This window comes from Haliotis asinina, chromosome 12 (genome assembly GCF_037392515.1).
Source record: "Haliotis asinina isolate JCU_RB_2024 chromosome 12, JCU_Hal_asi_v2, whole genome shotgun sequence".
Classification (NCBI taxonomy): Eukaryota; Metazoa; Mollusca; class Gastropoda; order Lepetellida; family Haliotidae; genus Haliotis; species Haliotis asinina.
In genome coordinates, this window is record NC_090291.1 from 52,524,850 (window position 1) to 52,545,225 (window position 20,376).

The 20,376-nt window shown below is 37.9% G+C and overlaps 1 pseudogene; it reads right to left on the reverse strand.

Annotated features, from left to right (window-relative positions):
* Positions 1–132: 132 nt before the first annotated feature.
* On the reverse strand, positions 133–2,528 carry LOC137257978 (myb-related transcription factor, partner of profilin-like; annotated as a pseudogene).
* Positions 2,529–20,376: the final 17,848 nt, after the last annotated feature.

Genomic DNA, 20,376 nt, shown 5'->3' on the forward strand with positions numbered 1-20,376 from the left:
TATGGTTCCATGGTTGTCTGAGAAATGCATTGATTATTAATATATTATTTTCATTTTCCAAAGTGCAAGACATCTAATACCAGTTATTGCAGGGTTTATTCAGACCACCCTATACTGTCGATACTGGACATTCTACTCTTCCAGTTTCTTAATTCTTTTTGTAATTCTCTTTTCATTTTCAAACATTCCATCTCTAATTCTAGCTTTTCTTTCTGTAGTGACTCCACAGAAGGCTGATGCTGGCACTGGCAGACTGTTGTCATCTCTGGCAGTTGGTATGTAATCAGCGTGTCCTGGACATCGTCACTGACCATGATTGGGCTATAGGAGATGAATCAGTATTTGTAAAATATATAACTGAATGAAACATATTTTATTTCTGCATCCTGAGTCTTGTGTTTTATGTTCATTCAGATTCATGGCAGATGAGGAAGGAATGTATTTCAATCTTAAAATCTAATTTCACCCAAACTTTAGAACATTATATAATTTATACAGGGCAATGTTAAGTTTTTGTGTTGCTTGATTGATAAAAGTGGAGGCCTCAGTAGGTTCAGTATTTTCAAATAGCTGAGTGTACACTAATCTTGGACCTGTGATTAGTGTACTGACAGACCTCACATGTTACATCTACTCAGGGATAATCTACAACATTGTAGTCTCCCTGACCTAATGTGCAAGTCGGTATTTAAGGGATAATCTAAAATATTGCAGTCTCCCTGATCTAATGTGTGAGTTGGTATTTCATAAGTAAATGTGAGGTAATTCTGCCAAAAAAATATTGCAATGTTTTTAGTGCTGTATAAAATCAGATTGACATTAGAATGGATATCACATGTACCTCCTCCCTTGATATGATGGAATCAAGCAGTTGAAGGGCAGAGGAATCACAAGAATCTGAAATTCCTGTCAGACTCACATTTTCCCTTCCAATAGCCTCAACAACTGCACTGGTCACCGGACTGACTGGGGTGGGAGGTGGTCCACCTCCTGTAAATGCAAAAAGAACTTTATAGGTTAATTGCTTTATACCATTTGGAAATATACCACAAACATATCTACATTCCTGTAGGTGTTTGTTGTAACTTGTAACATATGTCATATTTTGTATCACACTTTCTTACCTAAGTACAGATTCTAGAACATGTGATGGGATTCAACCTATGCCCTCATAATCAGGCACCTAATCACTTGTTACACTTGACCACTTTTTAAATGTCACTGGGTAATCTTAGATCTTTGTGAGTTGAAAATATTCAGTGTACACAAGCACTGACTATGCAGAAGTGGAAATATTGTGTGCATGAGACTTTTTCCCACTTTGACATGTGTCACATCATTTATGTAGCTGTAGCAGGGCGTGGAGTCATCCCACAGATGACATCCTTACCTTGTCAGCTTGCTGACGGGGTTAACCTCTTTGGTCATGTGGACAAGGCGTCCGACTTCGGATCAGAGGGTCCGTCGTTCGAATCCCAGCACGGGACTCGGAAATTTTGTGGCCGCTACATTGGCGCCCAACGTGGGGCTGAGCACGTTCATATCAAATTTGAACAAAATAAGCCTCAGTACCCAACTATGCGGCCCGGGACGTGCCTTCTGTTGACGGGGGAGTATGTAGCAGGGCGTGGAGTCATCCCACAGATGACATCCTTACCTTGTCAGCTTGCTGACGGGGTTAACCTCTTTGGTCATGTGGACAAGGCGTCCGACTTCGGATCAGAGGGTCCGTCGTTCGAATCCCAGCACGGGACTCGGAAATTTTGTGGCCGCTACATAGCCTTTATTCATAATTACAGATAATATTGTAAACGCAATCAGGTTTACCAGTAGCAATGGTTTGCTGCCTGAACTTGGAATAAGTCTTTTGTGATGAGCTTTTCAAGTTCTTCCATTTTTTTTTCAACCTCTTCCCTGGTCCTTTTATGAGTCAGGCTTGAGTTATTTGTGATCATCTAAAATGTAAACAGAAAACATCAAATGGGGAAAAATCTCATCAAATTACATTAAACATATCTAATTTAATCATGGTACAAAAAAATGTGTCCTTTTACATGTGAAGTAGTTACCAAGTGCATTTGTGTTCTTATTTAGACACTAACATAACAAAAAACGAAATGTGTAATGCAGTATGCATTTTCATAATATATAATTCTTTTCTAACAGATCAAATGCCATAATTTTAGAGTGGGAATAAAATGACGTACATATGTTTCTTTGCAAATGGCACCAAAAGTCTTCGGGGAAACAGTACCCAACATAACCACAACTGACCATGACATGTGCATGAAAATGTCTGATTTTATCAGTCAGGTAAGGTGAAGCGAATCCACCAATGGCACCAAAATAACATTTGTTATCACGGAACTTCAAACAGGTACCTGCCACGCCTTCTGTCGTTTCACGGCGGTGATGCCCAGTCCAACCTTGCCCTCTAACACCACTCTGTTGGCCGCAACTAGCTCTGCTAGCAAAAGTGACTCTTCTTTTGTGAAATTAGGCTGCCTCTTCTTCGTATCGTCCATCATGTTATCTTATTCGATGCTGTTCGCTGATGTCATCTGCTCTATTGGGGAAATTCCCTCGCTGATGTTTTTCTGTCTCTCAGTAAAAAGAGTTCCACTGGTTGGCTATAAATAAGCGGGATATCCCCTAGTGATCATGTGATTTCGGTGAAATCGACTTAGCTTGTGTCGTCGGACTTAGCTGAGTTTCAGACTTAGCCCGTTTGTGAATACAGTCTTAAGTTTTTGACTTGGCTAAGTCAGTTTTAGGAAACTTAAGTTTTTTCTTTAGTCAAAACTTAGTTGTTTGATAAATACGGCCCCAGATGGATTGTTGCGTTCATTTTTGGATCATACATCTATGATTTATTCAATATATTTTCCTTTATACATTATACAGATATTATTGTAGTAGTAAACTTCTTGTGCTATTTGATTCTTGTACAAATGTGAACATTGCATCTCCAATAGCAATTAATTGATGGGAGAAATGTAAAGTTGTCGATGGGGTGATGTCAACACTGTGTTCTAGTTGAAAATATGTTGTGTACTCTATGGGATCATGTTAACGTTTTGTTAAAAATCAACAACTGTTTAGTGAATACTTCAAAGTTATTATTGACACACAAGAGAATTCATCCAGGATTGACCCCCTTGAGAATTCTCTACAATGCATATCTCTGCCAACAAGAACTTTAGCTGACAAACTGGATCATTTCAAATTTTTACGCATGGAATATTTTATTGTTTTGTTGTAAATGATATTAATAATCTGAACTTTGGTTTGAATAACAACATCTAAACCAAATGGCGACAAATCTCCTTACATTGGATCACATGTTAAGGAGTGTTGAGGACAAGGAACAGATTGTAGTTCGTTTTTTTTATATTCATCTGTCACATTGCAAACAGTTTTCAAATGAGTTATAATGACCAAGTAGAGGTTGACCATAATGCACCCAGTAACAGGTCAGGGCAACTACACTGTGGCAAGTTGGATTGTCTGGTCCAGAGTCAATTATGTAGAGATTGCTACATCACTGCTTGCATTATGCCATGTAAAACGACGTCACGTTACATCACTACTTGCATTATGCCATGTTACATGACATCACATCACATCACTGCTTGCAATATGACACATCAGTCCCCACTAGATGTTTGTTCAGGCACAAAACCTGGTGACAGATGATGTAAGTTGTTTACAAATACTCATACAGTGTTTCAACAATTCCACATAGTTATTAAACTGTTTTAGAGAAATAAAACGTACAACAAACATATTTATAATTTCTTTCCAATGATGATCATGTACAAACATACATCTCCACACCCATGGAATAAACCTAGACTCACATGGCTTTTTGGAGACTTAGAGCTGGTGTGGGTTGGATAATGTGTTCTTGGAGACATCAGCATTGTTAATCTTTGAGACTTCCAGCCATCTGGAATTTATCAAAAGTGGGGATCACCTATCATCTGTGTCACATTAGTCTTTCACTTGACATTGTGATGACCTTCTATTGCATTTTTGAGACATTTCTTATGAAATAGTGGCACTTGTCCTGAAACCATTCATTAACAAAATCAAAATATTGATTTTCCGGTTATGTTCTCATGTATTGTGGACTGATAATTCTAGGATTAAATCTCAGCAGTCATTTTGTCCCCATTAGAGACAGGTTTAAGTGGGAATAAAAAAGTAAAGACATATTTCATGTAGAGGACGAACTGAAAATGAGGTTCGAAGTGCCCATTATTTTGTGTATTACCATTTCAGGATAATAACAGATTGATAACACCAAGGAGGGTCATTTGTCAGATTATGGCAATCAGGATAATGGTTTCCATGAGTGCTTTGTAAATCAGCTCAGAGGAGTTTATCTGGGACATTTGCAGAACATGCCGTGGCACAAGGTGATGTGTTAATCAGAGGAGTATCATGTGTAGATAGGGATGACATTGCTGCATAGCAAGTCTACTGTCAGTACCGTGATCAGAGATGAATGTTTTTTACTGAAAACTAATTACGGGTGATTTTAGATGATAAGAGAATCTCACCAAAGGGTCTGCTGATATCAAATATATCAACACGTGTTAAAAAATGTAAAAATATAAAAATATACAAATTTGTAACTTTATCAACTCGTTTTGATATAATAAATATCAGAAGACACTTGGGTGATATTCTCTTATCATCAAATATATCACTCGTAATTAACTCTCAGTAAAAAATGCAAAATGATTCCTGTAACAATCATGTGAGCTTTTGAGGATTTCGTAATTAAAGGTGACATAAATATATTCACAATTTACCTTTTGGAGAGACATTTAATAATTGATTCCTGTTTTGTCTCAGTTTCATGACATGCAATAGTCACCAAAGGTCTGTGATTTTACCTAGACTGTTTTATGCACCTGTGTTTCAACTTCAGAAAATTTTATGATACCAAGGAGCAAACTGGTTTTGTTTGGATCTGTTGCAAGTGGCTATTTTCATCCACACATATCTTGTACAGGTTGATTCAAGTTCCTTAATAGAAAGCCTTCCTCTACAGAGAGCTCTCTCACTTACTTTCATGGATCACATGGTCATACTAGGTAACCTGTCTTACTGGGAGATGTTGTACAACTGAAGATGTACGTCATCTTTTTCCGTGATTCATACATTTCTACTGAACCACATTAGAAATACAAGCAAAATCCAGGCAAAGTTAAGACCATCAAACATAAGTAGATAATATCAAAACATGATGTAACATTTTGATGATAAATAGGCTTGATTCTTTGATGAAAGTCATCAGGGTTTATCTACCACCAAATGCAGTAAGAGCAGGTCAAGTGTTCTGTCATGTCCTTTGTAACATGTTGCCTACAGCTGAACATCACCTACGCTTTGGAACCAAAAGTGGATGGTAACAGTGTGAGGGGTCCCATTCCAGCAGGTGTTCAGTTCATCCAAGTATGTGGTGGTCCAGCAGCCTGCAGACATCTCCCAAGCTTGTCCTAGATACACTCAGTTGGTGCCATGTATGATGACAATGATAGGCATGGCATCATGTGGTTACTTCCGAGGATGCCCAAGCTGTGTGGGGTCATGTCATGCCATTCTGACAGGTCTGTAGTTGAGGTTGATCCAACAACATTCACTATAGTTCATGTGTAGGGAAGTCCTTTGGCCAGTCATCTCCACACTCATATGGAGCCATTGATGTGAGGTAGATTGAACCTTGTCAGGGAAGACTCCTAGTGTCACCATAGCATATGTTTGTAAGGCCACTTCATATGTTGTTTTTGTTGATGTTATGTCACTGTGGGCCTGAGTTGCAGTAAGGCGACATCTGATTCCTGCCACACTCAGACAACACACTATGTCAGTTGACACTGGATGACCTTGAATGATTGAAATGTCTGTGGTGTTCATAGCTATCAGTCACACTTCTGTGTGACTCACATGAAACAGTCTTCCACTGAAGAAGTGACCCTTGGCCATCCAGAAAGAGGCCAGTCTTGAATGCTACCTTTCTGCTGATACCTTGCGACCTTGGTGATGGCAAATGCATTACATCATCAATGCCTTGCCACCATGTTTGATGCTAGTCAGTCTTGTAGCATAGCGGCAATGCAGGTAGAGGTAATCGAACCATGTCTCTTGTTCTTTACCCAAATATTAGGCAAAAAAAGGGCGAGAGAAATACATTGTCCACTGTAGATGCGTAAGTGTCAGGCACTTCTTCCATATGCTTAGAATGAGTGATGTAAGCAGTGGCAAGTTTTTCTTCTATTCATTTTACGTTTGTGTACGTTTCTCTCCACAATTTTTTCTTTTCTAAAAACTTCAATGAAAAATTGACTAGTGTTTGTTTTGTGGTAAAGCTTAGCTTTCATCCTCATTTTGCTATTTGCATTTTCTCGAATCTGTTTGGGTGGACTGATTGTTCCCATGTATTGAATGTATTGTGCTGGCTTGCTCTAAGCACCATTGTGACAAAGTAGTGTGAAATGGGAAGTTCAGGTGGGCCATTTAGGAAATAGTGCAGAAAATTTCTGTAAACGTGATACTGAATATCAGCCTCTGAACAGGTGCAGATTAGTTCTAGCATGACCTTCACAACCTGGGCCAAGGTCGCATAGAGCTGATACACCAACATTGAGACAATGTCACATCAACAATTGACATTGTTGTTCTAATTGTTAAATGACATGGATATTCTGTAGTTCCAATTCTTAACTGACACAGATATTCTGCATTTTTAATTAGTACCTGACATGGATACTCCGCCTACATAATATCACAAACCCATTACCAACTAATCTTACAATAAATTGAAAAATACTTCTAAATCAGAATGTTGTTTTCATTTCTGGTTATATTATGCAAATAGTTTATGTATGAAAACTCCATTCTTTTTCACTATTGTAAGAAACTGTTTGGTAGGCATGCAGACTGCAGGATAAATCTGTGTTTTAGTTGGGAAATTACTGTAAATATGGAAACGTATGACATTATTCTGAGTGTCTAACCATAGCCATAACTGTCTGGAAAGTTTGGCAATACTCTGTTAATGAGATTACCAAAGGTCAGAGCTGATTTTCACTTGTTATTTTACATGAGCAGGAAGTGGAGTAATGAACAATAGCACAGTGTCTGTGATTTGTTCTAGGATATGTGCCTGTGTTGTAGTTGACAACGAGCAATAGTAGTGTGTTTGTCTAACAATGTAGACCAACTGGCGTGTGACTGGACACGTATGGATATGTATGTCCATGGTGTGCGACTGTGACAGCAGGTTGGTGATTAGATTGATTAGACTAAGGGTGATACGGAAACGAGACGTGAGTTAATATTTATTTAATCCTGCTCTGGCTGCTTTCACATTTTGTGTTTTATTTTTGTCTGCAAAAACAGTGTCATAAAACTAATGCGACTGTGTCACGCAGAGTTTTTTGTAATACTTTCCTACTCACAAAACTATCCCAATTAAGAGCAGAAAAACAAGCAGCTTGTCCTTCCCAAGTGAATGCTGTTTGTTAAGACAGAACATGTGTAAAATCTAGCTTTATCTGTAGAATATGTAGTTTTGACTGAGTTATCGTACATGTAACGCATTGTCTTTTTAATGAGTGAGTTTAGTTTTGCGTCGCACTCAGCAATAACCCATCTATATGGCGGCGGCCTGTAAGTAATCCAGTCAGTACCAGACAATCCAGTGATCACAACAATGAGTGCATCGATCTGTGTAATTTGGAACTGATGACGCCATCAAGACAGCAAGTCTGAGCACCCGATCCCTTTATTCGCCTCTTATGACAAACAGAGTTGCCTTTTATGGCAAGCATGGGTTGCTGAAGGCCTATTCTACCCAGACCTTCATGGGCCATCTTTTTGATGAAACAGTGCGAAGACATTACAAATATGCACATAAGCACACATCAGCATTCTAACTCTGTGTGTAGTGTATGGTTAGCTTGACGGTCAAGACACTGTACAAGATGCAGCAATAAAATTTAGGAGTTTCTCCTAAATTATATCAGCTGTTTTGCTTTCACGGTTTCCTTTCCTGACGTCCATGATATTGCTGGAATATTGCTAAAAGCAGCATGAAACTGAAAACTCAATCATTTTCCCCAATATGACTAAATATTTATTGATTACATTGCTGCTGCACAGATTTTTCTTATCAAAAACAATATTAAGAACAATATATTTCTTGTAATTGTATTTGTTGTAATTATTCAGTATGTTTCTTTTTGTAATACTTTTATTAGTTTTGGTTTATGGTTTTTCTGGATAGTATAAATAATACTGCCTTTGTGTTTTGAATCTAAATATTCTGTAAAATCAAGTTCCAGGAAATTCCTCTTTCTGTGGATAATGAATAATATTATCTTTTTATAGATGAAGGATTATTACACCTTATGTGATAACATTTAATTCAGAAGAGTTTCAACAATTATTGATGCTCAATAGAAATCTCTTTTGATGTTGCATCAGACATGTGGTGTTTGTAAAAAGGTAAAACATTTTTGTGGCAACCACAATTGTTTGTCATCAGTCATGTATCCAATTTTAAATCAGAAGCAATTATAACAGTATTGCTGTTGTTTGAATGTGATCAGTATGTGTTGGCATTTTGCAATATGTATTGCAATGTATTGTGAAAGTGTAACACATGGTTTAAGGCAATGAAAATCCTGATTCCTTTCTTTTGAAACAATGCCACTGGACACTGTCAGGACTCAGATGGGATTGTACAAGAGATCAATTGAAGATGTTTCCAAATTGAAGATTTCACTCTAAAGTGGTGCCTGCTATTTTAGTTTGTTTGATACCAGCACTTCATGTTTTTTTTCACCATGGCTACTGAGCTTCGTTCAGTTTGTTGAGATCTGATTTTCTGTATTGTCACTGTAGCAAGCCCTGTGACATGGGATGCATTCAGTCATACCTTTAATCCTGAAAAGCTGCAGACACTAAGGACCCAAAACTTTTCTAATCCAAATCTTTATGCCCTATATTTCAGCTACAATATAAGTAATTCCAGCAAACAAGGCCTTAAGGACCTAAAAAACACAAAGGATGTGGGTCCGAGTGCTTTTCAGTCAGTTTGGGCCTAAGGACTGACTCTACATGCTAGCTGTAGGACCTCAGGCATCATATGTTGACACGACTCAGAGTCAGGTATCTCCAGAATTTCTGCAAACATTTCATCCAGATTTGCTGGCAAAATTCCTCGGGTTTTTGTAGCATCTGCAGACTCCAGTATAAAGATGCCGAAGTAATGAGTTCCCTGTCATTAACCTATCCCCTGATACAGGAGACCAGAGAGACCACCTGTGTAATATATAGGTATAAACATAAAGATTATGAGGGACAAAGCACACAAGGCTGTTTGACAAGGATGATGACTTTCCAATTGTTTGTTGATAAGATCTCACAGCTTTGAGGTAGAATCAAACAGCCTCCTTTCATGACAATGTCAAAGAGTGTCATATATGTCTTCCAGAAGCGTCTTTAAGCAATACAAAAGTTTTAAATGGTACATATGAGGACATTTTTAAATTTGACTCATCACTGTCCACTGTCCGGTCCAATGCTATTCCCTAATTTGACTTAAAACATGTTCCAGTGTTTTGTGGTGTGAACAGTTGGCTTGCCTTTACCAGTGTTTGTGATTGATGCCTCCAGTCGGGAAGGATACACTCGCCTTCTTGCAGATACCTGGTGTTGTCACCATTTTACAATACCGTGAAGATGCAGATCAAAATTGATCTTCAGTAACCCATGCTTATAATACTGAAAGTGTGTTGGCACTTTTGTTCCTATTATCCAATAGTTTTGCCGAAAATAAAACTTTTGATAATATCAACAACCAAGTTACAGGCTTAATTGTGTTCTTGGACAGGGTCATGGGGACAGTCCAGCTAAATGATGGAACCGAAGGTTAACACAACCATTTTTTAGGTGGATATCTAGAGTAGTTTGGACATCTAAATTACATTCTGTAGATGGCAGACAAAATGCTGAGGATATCATGTAATATTTATCAGTCAGTCTTAGATAATTACATGAAGCATATGATGGTCTGTCAATGCACAGACAAATAGTACCCTTTATGAGATGTTTTTTGAGATGTGATACTATTTGAAAGCCATGAGCAAATGTTGATCAAAACAACAGATTAATCAGGATTCAGATCAGACCACTGATTGGAAATAAGATCCACAAATATCTGGTTTGAAAATTGAAGGACAGTTTTGGAAAATTAAGGAGCCTTTTAGATCACTAAAAATGTCAAATTTTAGGATGTTGAAAACTTGGAAACAGTGATATGAATATTATCAAACAAGGTTGACAGCTGGTCTTTGTAACTTTCTTACACAAGCAAATAGGGGATAATTATAATGCATATAGACAAAATAAGTGAAAATGGACAAAATGAATGTAAAATCTGCATGTGCACAAACCTGTGATCCAACATGACAGTTATATTGTATACCTGTATACCGTCTTCAGGGTCATATCTGATGGAAAATCCCGTGTTTTTCCTGTGAAACACAATACAAATCATTCTTTGTTTAAGGTTGAAATCTGAAAAGTAATTAATGATCTATATTAAGGTTAATGGCCACTGTGAATGTTAGATGTAAAGTATGTATGCCATTATAACTTGTATGTGATTATTTATCAAAGGGAATTGTTGTCATGAATGTTTTCTGGTATCAGTAGAAATGTGACAATACTGTAAATAGCAACAGCTATTAGAATAATTGATAAGCATGTGCTAATGTTAAACCTAATTGTGTCGAACTCAGTTAAAAGCTGAAATGAGGTTTGTTTGTCTGGTGTTGGAGACAACCAGCAAAGTGATTAACTCAAGGCCAAACATTGTATATCTTGTTACAAGATGCAGCACTTGGTTGTTCAAATGCAGATTTCAGTGTCTGGACTAGTGATGGTAATGGGGTCAGTTACCCTGGCATGTTATCGGTCTCTATATATCCTTCTGGGTCTCTGTATATCCTTCTGGGTCTCTGTATATCCTTCCGGAACATCAGTGTTATATAAATCAAAACTCCATACCAGATTCACTAGCATAGCCTTAATCCAGTTTTCACATGTCAGCTGTGATGAAATATCTATAATGTATGCAAGTACAGACTATGCACAGATTCATGGGGAATATGTGTGTGATTAAAGGGAATGCATATCTTAACCCAGAATACATACCCTTCCAGAACCTTCATGGTATTCAACAGGACCATTGCTGTATGAGATTATTTATGTAGTTTGAGTCCTTAAGTGGTCAACTCACCCACCCAGTCTGAGGCAACCCTTGTTAACCAGAACCATTTGACATAACTTTGTGTACATCTTTGACATGACCTTGTTTATATGTTTGACATACCTTGTGTACATGTTTAACATGACCTTGTCAATATGTTTGACATGACCTTGCCCTTAAGTTTGACATGACCTTGTCCACATGTTCAACTGACCTTGTGTGTATCTTTGACTGAACATTTGTGTATGTTTTACATTCCCACCAGTGTATGTTTGACAGTGAATTGTGGACGTATTCCATTGTTGATTTTGTTGCTAAGAAATATTTTTACACTCCCTTCGTTACACTGAAACATTTTCCTATAATGAGTACCATATACAGTGGATGGTTACAAGATGATCACAAGTTGTTTAAATGAATCACAATTTCTGAACAGTTGAACTTGGTCAGTGCCAGTATCAAGACAATTAGATGGCATAACCACACAATTTATAAGTGAAGAGAGTGTACTTCCTCGTTCCCTAGTTGGTAAATTAAAGCTGGCAAAACAATGTGGTTTGTGGTCTAAATTTACTGCTGCCCCAATCACTTGGCTAAAACAAAATACTCCACCAAATGTTTCATACTTATAAGCTGTTGTGAAATTTCGCTGTTCTAATAACCAAACGTGAATCAAATCAACTGATTTTTAAACATATTGCCTTTTGTCCAGTAAGTATTAATATGGTCTCTATAATGGTGTGATCAGACATGAAAAATCACTTTCAGGGAAAGAAATTATATCGATTGCATTTGATTGTACATTCCTGACAGCTCCCTCTTTGATCTGAAAAATAAAAACATGTAAGAAGTTAACCATCTTTTACTTTTTCAAAAAAAACCCCAATTGATCAAAAGCATCGTATGTTGTCTCTGGTTACTACGTACAATTTGTCACATTGTGTGTAGGTTTTTCAGAAAGATTAAAAACCTGTAGCTTAAAGACATGTTGCGAAAGACAATTACTGACATCGTTGTAAAAAAATGTCACCTATATTGTAGTTCCAGCACTATCTCAGCTTTTTGTGGTGATAGTTGATATAATATTGAGTTATACGGAGATAATATTGTTTGTGTGTAATTTGCAATGATTGATACAATATTAGGTGTAAACAGCTTGTAGTATGGTTCTATCTTCTGTTTAATTCTGGTTTCAAATATTCTTAAAATTTGTTACTGTTGTTTCCTTAGTATTGCCGGTATTTTGAAGGGATCTTAGATACGTTGTGAGAAGTGCTACTTTCAAGTCACACCTGCTGAGTGACTTTACATTTCGACTTTAACACCTGCTAAGTGACTTTACATTTTGACTTTAACACCTGCGAAGTGACTTTACATTTCAATTGTCACAATCGCTGAGTGTTTTTATTTTTTTATTGTAACACCTGCTTTGAGGTTTTCTTGTGAATTAAAGACCAGCTGTGATCAAATTTGTATCACGGGCAATTGTAGGAAAAGTCCTTGGTGAAAAAATGTCAGTAACAAAGTCCTCGGTAAGAAAGTCCTTTTGTAGTACAATGTTAATTATTTTTTTGATTTGACAAGATTGATTTGGGAAACATGGAGAAATCACATGTAATGACAGATTAAGTTTTTAAATTATTGTTTGATCTTTTTAATGGCATCTAAATAGACATGATGTGCTCACGGATTACATATCTAAACAAGCCTTTGGATCTGTAGTGTGTCAGCCTCTCACCAAACACCTATCAATTACCAAGGGGACCTTTGTTTTGAGGATGTTTTTACTTAGGAAACTTAAAGATCACATGCAACCAAAAAATCAAACATAATTAAAACACAATTATCACTTATTCATGACATCTAATATACATTGCTGCTTGTTAAAAAACAAATAAACAAAATTATAAGCGTACAATTGTGATTCAAAAGTTCAATATTTTGTACTTGGGCTTACTTCCCTCGAAACGAAGCCCTCGGGAGGCCGAACCCAGTCATGGCGGGTGGCTATGCACTCAAGGGTAACGGTGACTTCCGATTGGCTGGTTAATTTGCTAATACGCTTAGGGATCATTGTGTGTACAGAAAGATGATCTGTTTGATGGGCATTTTAGAAGTATGGCGAGTAACACGCAAATAAGGTTCTTTATGGATAACAACTTCTTTTATTGTACTTGATGCATCGTTTCAGTATGGATTCATTTTTGTCAAACAAAATCATATACGCTAGAATAAGTTGTTATCCCTAGAGAATGTATATAGAGATATTGGGTTTTGTAAATACACATCCTCTGAATTTGAGTTTGATCAGATCAAAAATCATCTCAGCAGAGATGGTGAACTACTGCATGACTGTGTCATTCGTCCAAGTACAAAGCAGGACTTGAAAGAGTTTGCACCAGTTTCCGTCAAATCCAGTCATCCGAAAAAATGGATGTAGTTTGTTTGCAACCCACAGACAAAAAAGCTTGTCATGTGTACAAGTATCACACCTGTCAAATTACATAATGTGGCAGAGACTGGACTCGGGTGCATGAGTCATAAATCAATTTATTTTGTTTATGACATATAGCCTGATAGGTGTTAAGTTTAAATTGCATGTAGTCAATGATTGAAGCTGTCTATTGTATATTGTCTTTTGCAGACAGGTAGGCAGACATACAGGTGTCAATAAACCAGACATTGAGGTTTCTCTGACAGAGGCTGCTTACTACAATCAACAAACTAAGTAGATTGTTTACGTGTTTGTGTACACAACCAAGATTAGACTACTGCTCATGACCTCATACGCCGAGCATGCATAATGTTTCAAGCTCCACGAACCTATTCACTGCGCATGCATTATGGGCGCAGCGCAGAACAGTCGTTGAAACCAGTTTCCCCCCCCAGCACTGGGGGGAATTTAGTGAATCGTTTGAACTCCAATTTTGCGAGCTTTTTTTTCATCGCGGTTTTTTTTTTCAATTTTATAGACTGAATTGGCACTTTTAATGATTTGTTTCGGTAAGTGCATACCTAAAGGTATCAGAATCTGCAAAGTTGTGATTTACGTTGCATATGACCTTTAAGGACTTTTTTGCTGTTACTTTTTAACTGAGAACCTTTTGCTGAATATCGTGTCACTCTAAGGTATCATGTTGTTCCCCTATTTTTTCTGCTTGTTCCTACTTTTTAACTGTTTATAACTTTTCAAACATTCAACCGACATTTAGGTTGAACATGTAAAACATCCACTCATACAATTTTTGTCAAAGGTAATATTTGGGATAAATATTTCTGAGTACAAATTGTAGTACTTTGGGGTGATGAAGTCTTCAAATTCATGATTTATTTCGAGGGAGGTACCTGAATGCCACTATCAAATAATATCCATGTTTGTGTATATATGTATGGATGATGTGATGGTTCACTTTGAGAGGGGTTATGGGTTTGAATCCTGGATTGGCTGAATAATACCAGAACATGTACTTTACAGAGAGAATGTGATACCAAGTGTAGTGTATGTTGTCAAACATCTGAACGATGGTTTAATTATACCATCTGATACCTAACAGGTGATTCACATGAGTCGTTTAAGAGCACATGGTCTTATGCTTTGATCTATCTGATATCTAAGCAGGAGAATTGTCTTTTCTTGATATTTACAGTTTGTACAAGATTGATTTCTTAAAGAAATATGCATCTTGACATTTCTGTTGTTGTTCCTTGCAGATGCTTGCTTTTAAATATAACAAATGATTTGTCTAAGATGAGAATCTGTAGTTTCATATTCCCTGTTCTTTAGTTATTTATAATGTATGTTATCAGTGGATGACAGAGGAGTTGGGACCACTTGCTCCAGTTCATCTCAGCTCTACTACTAAGCTGAAGTTTGGGCATCAGACCTATGATCAGAGCAATGATGAACATAACTGTATTTGGAAGTTAGAGCATCAGAGCTATGATGAACGTAGCTGTAAGTGGAAGTTAGAGCATCAGAGCAATGATGAACATAACTGTACGTGGAAGTTAGAGCATCAGAGCAATGATGAACATAACTGTACGTGGAAGTTAGAGTATCAGAGCTATGATGAACGTAGCTGTACGTGGAAGTTAGAGCATCAGAGCTATGATGAACATAACTGTACGTGGAAGTTAGAGCATCAGAGCTATGATGAACATAACTGTAAGTGGAAGTTAGAGTATCAGAGCTATGATGAACATAACTGTACGTGGAAGTTAGAGTATCAGAGCTATGATGAACATAACTGTACGTGGAAGTTAGAGTATCAGAGCTATGATGAACATAACTGTACGTGGAAGTTAGAGTATCAGAGCTATGATGAACATAACTGTACGTGGAAGTTAGAGTATCAGAGCTATGATGAACATAACTGTACGTGGAAGTTAGAGTATCAGAGCTATGATGAACATAACTGTACGTGGAAGTTAGAGTATCAGAGCTATGATGAACATAACTGTACGTGGAAGTTAGAGCATCAGAGCTATGATGAACATAACTGTACGTGGAAGTTAGAGCATCAGAGCTATGATGAACATAACTGTACGTGGAAGTTAGAGCATCAGAGCTATGATGAACATAACTGTACGTGGAAGTTAGAGCATCAGAGCTATGATGAACATAACTGTACGTGGAAGTTAGAGTATCAGAGCTATGATGAACATAACTGTACGTGGAAGTTAGAGTATCAGAGCTATGATGAACATAACTGTACGTGGAAGTTAGAGCATCAGAGCTATGATGAACATAACTGTACGTGGAAGTTAGAGCATCAGAGCTATGATGAACATAACTGTACGTGGAAGTTAGAGTATCAGAGCTATGATGAACATAACTGTACGTGGAAGTTAGAGCATCAGAGCTATGATGAACATAACTGTACGTGGAAGTTAGAGTATCAGAGCTATGATGAACATAACTGTACGTGGAAGTTAGAGTATCAGAGCTATGATGAACATAACTGTACGTGGAAGTTAGAGTATCAGAGCTATGATGAACATAACTGTACGTGGAAGTTAGAGCATCAGAGCTATGATGAACATAACTGTACGTGGAAGTTAGAGTATCAGAGCTATGATGAACATAACTGTACGTGGAAGTTAGAGTATCAGAGCTATGATGAACATAACTGTACGTGGAAGTTAGAGTATCAGAGCTATGATGAACATAACTGTACGTGGAAGTTAGAGCATCAGAGCTATGATGAACATAACTGTACGTGGAAGTTAGAGCATCAGAGCTATGATGAACATAACTGTACGTGGAAGTTAGAGCATCAGAGCTATGATGAACATAACTGTACGTGGAAGTTAGAGTATCAGAGCTATGATGAACATAACTGTACGTGGAAGTTAGAGCATCAGAGCTATGATGAACATAACTGTACGTGGAAGTTAGAGCATCAGAGCTATGATGAACATAACTGTACGTGGAAGTTAGAGTATCAGAGCAATGATGAACATAACTGTACGTGGAAGTTAGAGCATCAGAGCTATGATGAACATAACTGTACGTGGAAGTTAGAGCATCAGAGCTATGATGAACATAACTGTACGTGGAAGTTAGAGTATCAGAGCTATGATGAACATAACTGTACGTGGAAGTTAGAGTATCAGAGCTATGATGAACATAACTGTACGTGGAAGTTAGAGCATCAGAGCTATGATGAACATAACTGTACGTGGAAGTTAGAGTATCAGAGCTATGATGAACATAACTGTACGTGGAAGTTAGAGTATCAGAGCTATGATGAACATAACTGTACGTGGAAGTTAGAGCATCAGAGCTATGATGAACATAACTGTACGTGGAAGTTAGAGCATCAGAGCTATGATGAACATAACTGTACGTGGAAGTTAGAGTATCAGAGCTATGATGAACGTAGCTGTACGTGGAAGTTAGAGTATCAGAGCTATGATGAACGTAGCTGTACGTGGAAGTTAGAGCATCAGAGCTATGATGAACATAACTGTACGTGGAAGTTAGAGTATCAGAGCTATGATGAACATAACTGTACGTGGAAGTTAGAGTATCAGAGCTATGATGAACCTAACTGTACGTGGAAGTTAGAGCATCAGAGCTATGATGAACGTAGCTGTACGTGGAAGTTAGAGTATCAGAGCTATGATGAACATAACTGTACGTGGAAGTTAGAGTATCAGAGCTATGATGAACCTAACTGTACGTGGAAGTTAGAGTATCAGAGCTATGATGAACGTAGCTGTACGTGGAAGTTAGAGCATCAGAGCTATGATGAACATAACTGTACGTGGAAGTTAGAGCATCAGAGCTATGATGAACATAACTGTACGTGGAAGTTAGAGTATCAGAGCTATGATGAACGTAGCTGTACGTGGAAGTTAGAGCATCAGAGCTATGATGAACATAACTGTACGTGGAAGTTAGAGTATCAGAGCTATGATGAACCTAACTGTACGTGGAAGTTAGAGGATCAGAGCTATGATGAACGTAGCTGTACGTGGAAGTTAGAGCATCAGAGCTATGATGAACGTATCTGTACGTGGAAGTTAGAGCATCAGAGCTATGATGAACATAACTGTACGTGGAAGTTAGAGCATCAGAGCTATGATGAACGTAACTGTACGTGGAAGTTAGAGCATCAGAGCTATGATGAACATAGCTGTACGTGGAAGTTAGAGCATCAGAGCTATGATGAACATAACTGTACGTGGAAGTTAGAGCATCAGAGCTATGATGAACATAACTGTACGTGGAAGTTAGAGTATCAGAGCTATGATGAACATAACTGTACGTGGAAGTTAGAGCATCAGAGCTATGATGAACCTAACTGTACGTGGAAGTTAGAGCATCAGAGCTATGATGAACGTAGCTGTACGTGGAAGTTAGAGTATCAGAGCTATGATGAACATAACTGTACGTGGAAGTTAGAGTATCAGAGCTATGATGAACATAACTGTACGTGGAAGTTAGAGTATCAGAGCTATGATGAACATAACTGTACGTGGAAGTTAGAGTATCAGAGCTATGATGAACGTAGCTGTACGTGGAAGTTAGAGTATCAGAGCTATGATGAACGTAGCTGTACGTGGAAGTTAGAGTATCAGAGCTATGATGAACATAACTGTACGTGGAAGTTAGAGTATCAGAGCTATGATGAACATAACTGTACGTGGAAGTTAGAGTATCAGAGCTATGATGAACATAACTGTACGTGGAAGTTAGAGCATCAGAGCTATGATGAACGTAGCTGTACGTGGAAGTTAGAGTATCAGAGCTATGATGAACATAACTGTACGTGGAAGTTAGAGTATCAGAGCTATGATGAACCTAACTGTACGTGGAAGTTAGAGTATCAGAGCTATGATGAACGTAGCTGTACGTGGAAGTTAGAGCATCAGAGCTATGATGAACATAACTGTACGTGGAAGTTAGAGCATCAGAGCTATGATGAACATAACTGTACGTGGAAGTTAGAGTATCAGAGCTATGATGAACGTAGCTGTACGTGGAAGTTAGAGCATCAGAGCTATGATGAACATAACTGTACGTGGAAGTTAGAGTATCAGAGCTATGATGAACCTAACTGTACGTGGAAGTTAGAGTATCAGAGCTATGATGAACGTAGCTGTACGTGGAAGTTAGAGCATCAGAGCTATGATGAACGTAACTGTACGTGGAAGTTAGAGCATCAGAGCTATGATGAACATAACTGTACGTGGAAGTTAGAGCATCAGAGCTATGATGAACGTAACTGTACGTGGAAGTTAGAGCATCAGAGCTATGATGAACATAACTGTACGTGGAAGTTAGAGCATCAGAGCTATGATGAACGTAGCTGTACGTGGAAGTTAGAGCATCAGAGCTATGATGAACATAACTGTACGTGGAAGTTAGAGCATCAGAGCTATGATGAACATAACTGTACGTGGAAGTTAGAGTATCAGAGCTATGATGAACATAACTGTACGTGGAAGTTAGAGCATCAGAGCTATGATGAACATAACTGTACGTGGAAGTTAGAGTATCAGAGCTATGATGAACATAACTGTACGTGGAAGTTAGAGCATCAGAGCTATGATGAACATAACTGTACGTGGAAGTTAGAGTATCAGAGCTATGATGAACATAACTGTACGTGGAAGTTAGAGTATCAGAGCTATGATGAACATAACTGTACGTGGAAGTTAGAGCATCAGAGCTATGATGAACATAACTGTACGTGGAAGTTAGAGTATCAGAGCTATGATGAACATAACTGTACGTGGAAGTTAGAGCATCAGAGCTATGATGAACATAACTGTACGTGGAAGTTAGAGCATCAGAGCTATGATGAACATAACTGTACGTGGAAGTTAGAGCATCAGAGCTATGATGAACATAACTGTACGTGGAAGTTAGAGTATCAGAGCTATGATGAACATAACTGTACGTGGAAGTTAGAGCATCAAAACAATGATCAATCCCCTGACGATTTAGAAGATGAACATCTCATGTCCCCATGTCCAAACAAGCAAACAGCTCACTTCAAATGCTACAATCACAGAGTGTAGGAATTTTACACAAACCAAACATTTCAATAGTTGAACCTCCTGCCATGGTGCACCATCTAGATGATTATAAACACTGTGATAATTGGTCATGGCCCATGCAAATCACACGTGAGGACTGATAGGGAACTATCAATGGCTGCTTTCTGATTGGCACATTGTAGTGTGATTGCCAAGTGTATGGAACTAAATATCTGATTGGAAGATGTTGGTAACTGGTCGAGACATGCAACCAAGAGATCTGGAAGGATGACCCAGAGAGAGCTGACTCTCTGGATGGTAGATACCAGATGCCACCTGATTTCTAGGTGATTAGGAACCAAATCCCATACACCATTAATATGTCTAAAGATTGTCTAAGAAGAGGAACTTAGCTGCAATAAAATGTTATTTGTAGACCCATAAACTGTTGCTGTTTCTTCGGCGTGCCTGTATTATCTGTTTCTTAAACACAGGTAACAAGACGAATATGAATGAGAGACATATTGTTCAAATTCCTGTAGCTCCATATTCTCCAAATTTTGTATCAGGTCAGTAATTTAAACCCTTTTTTTTTG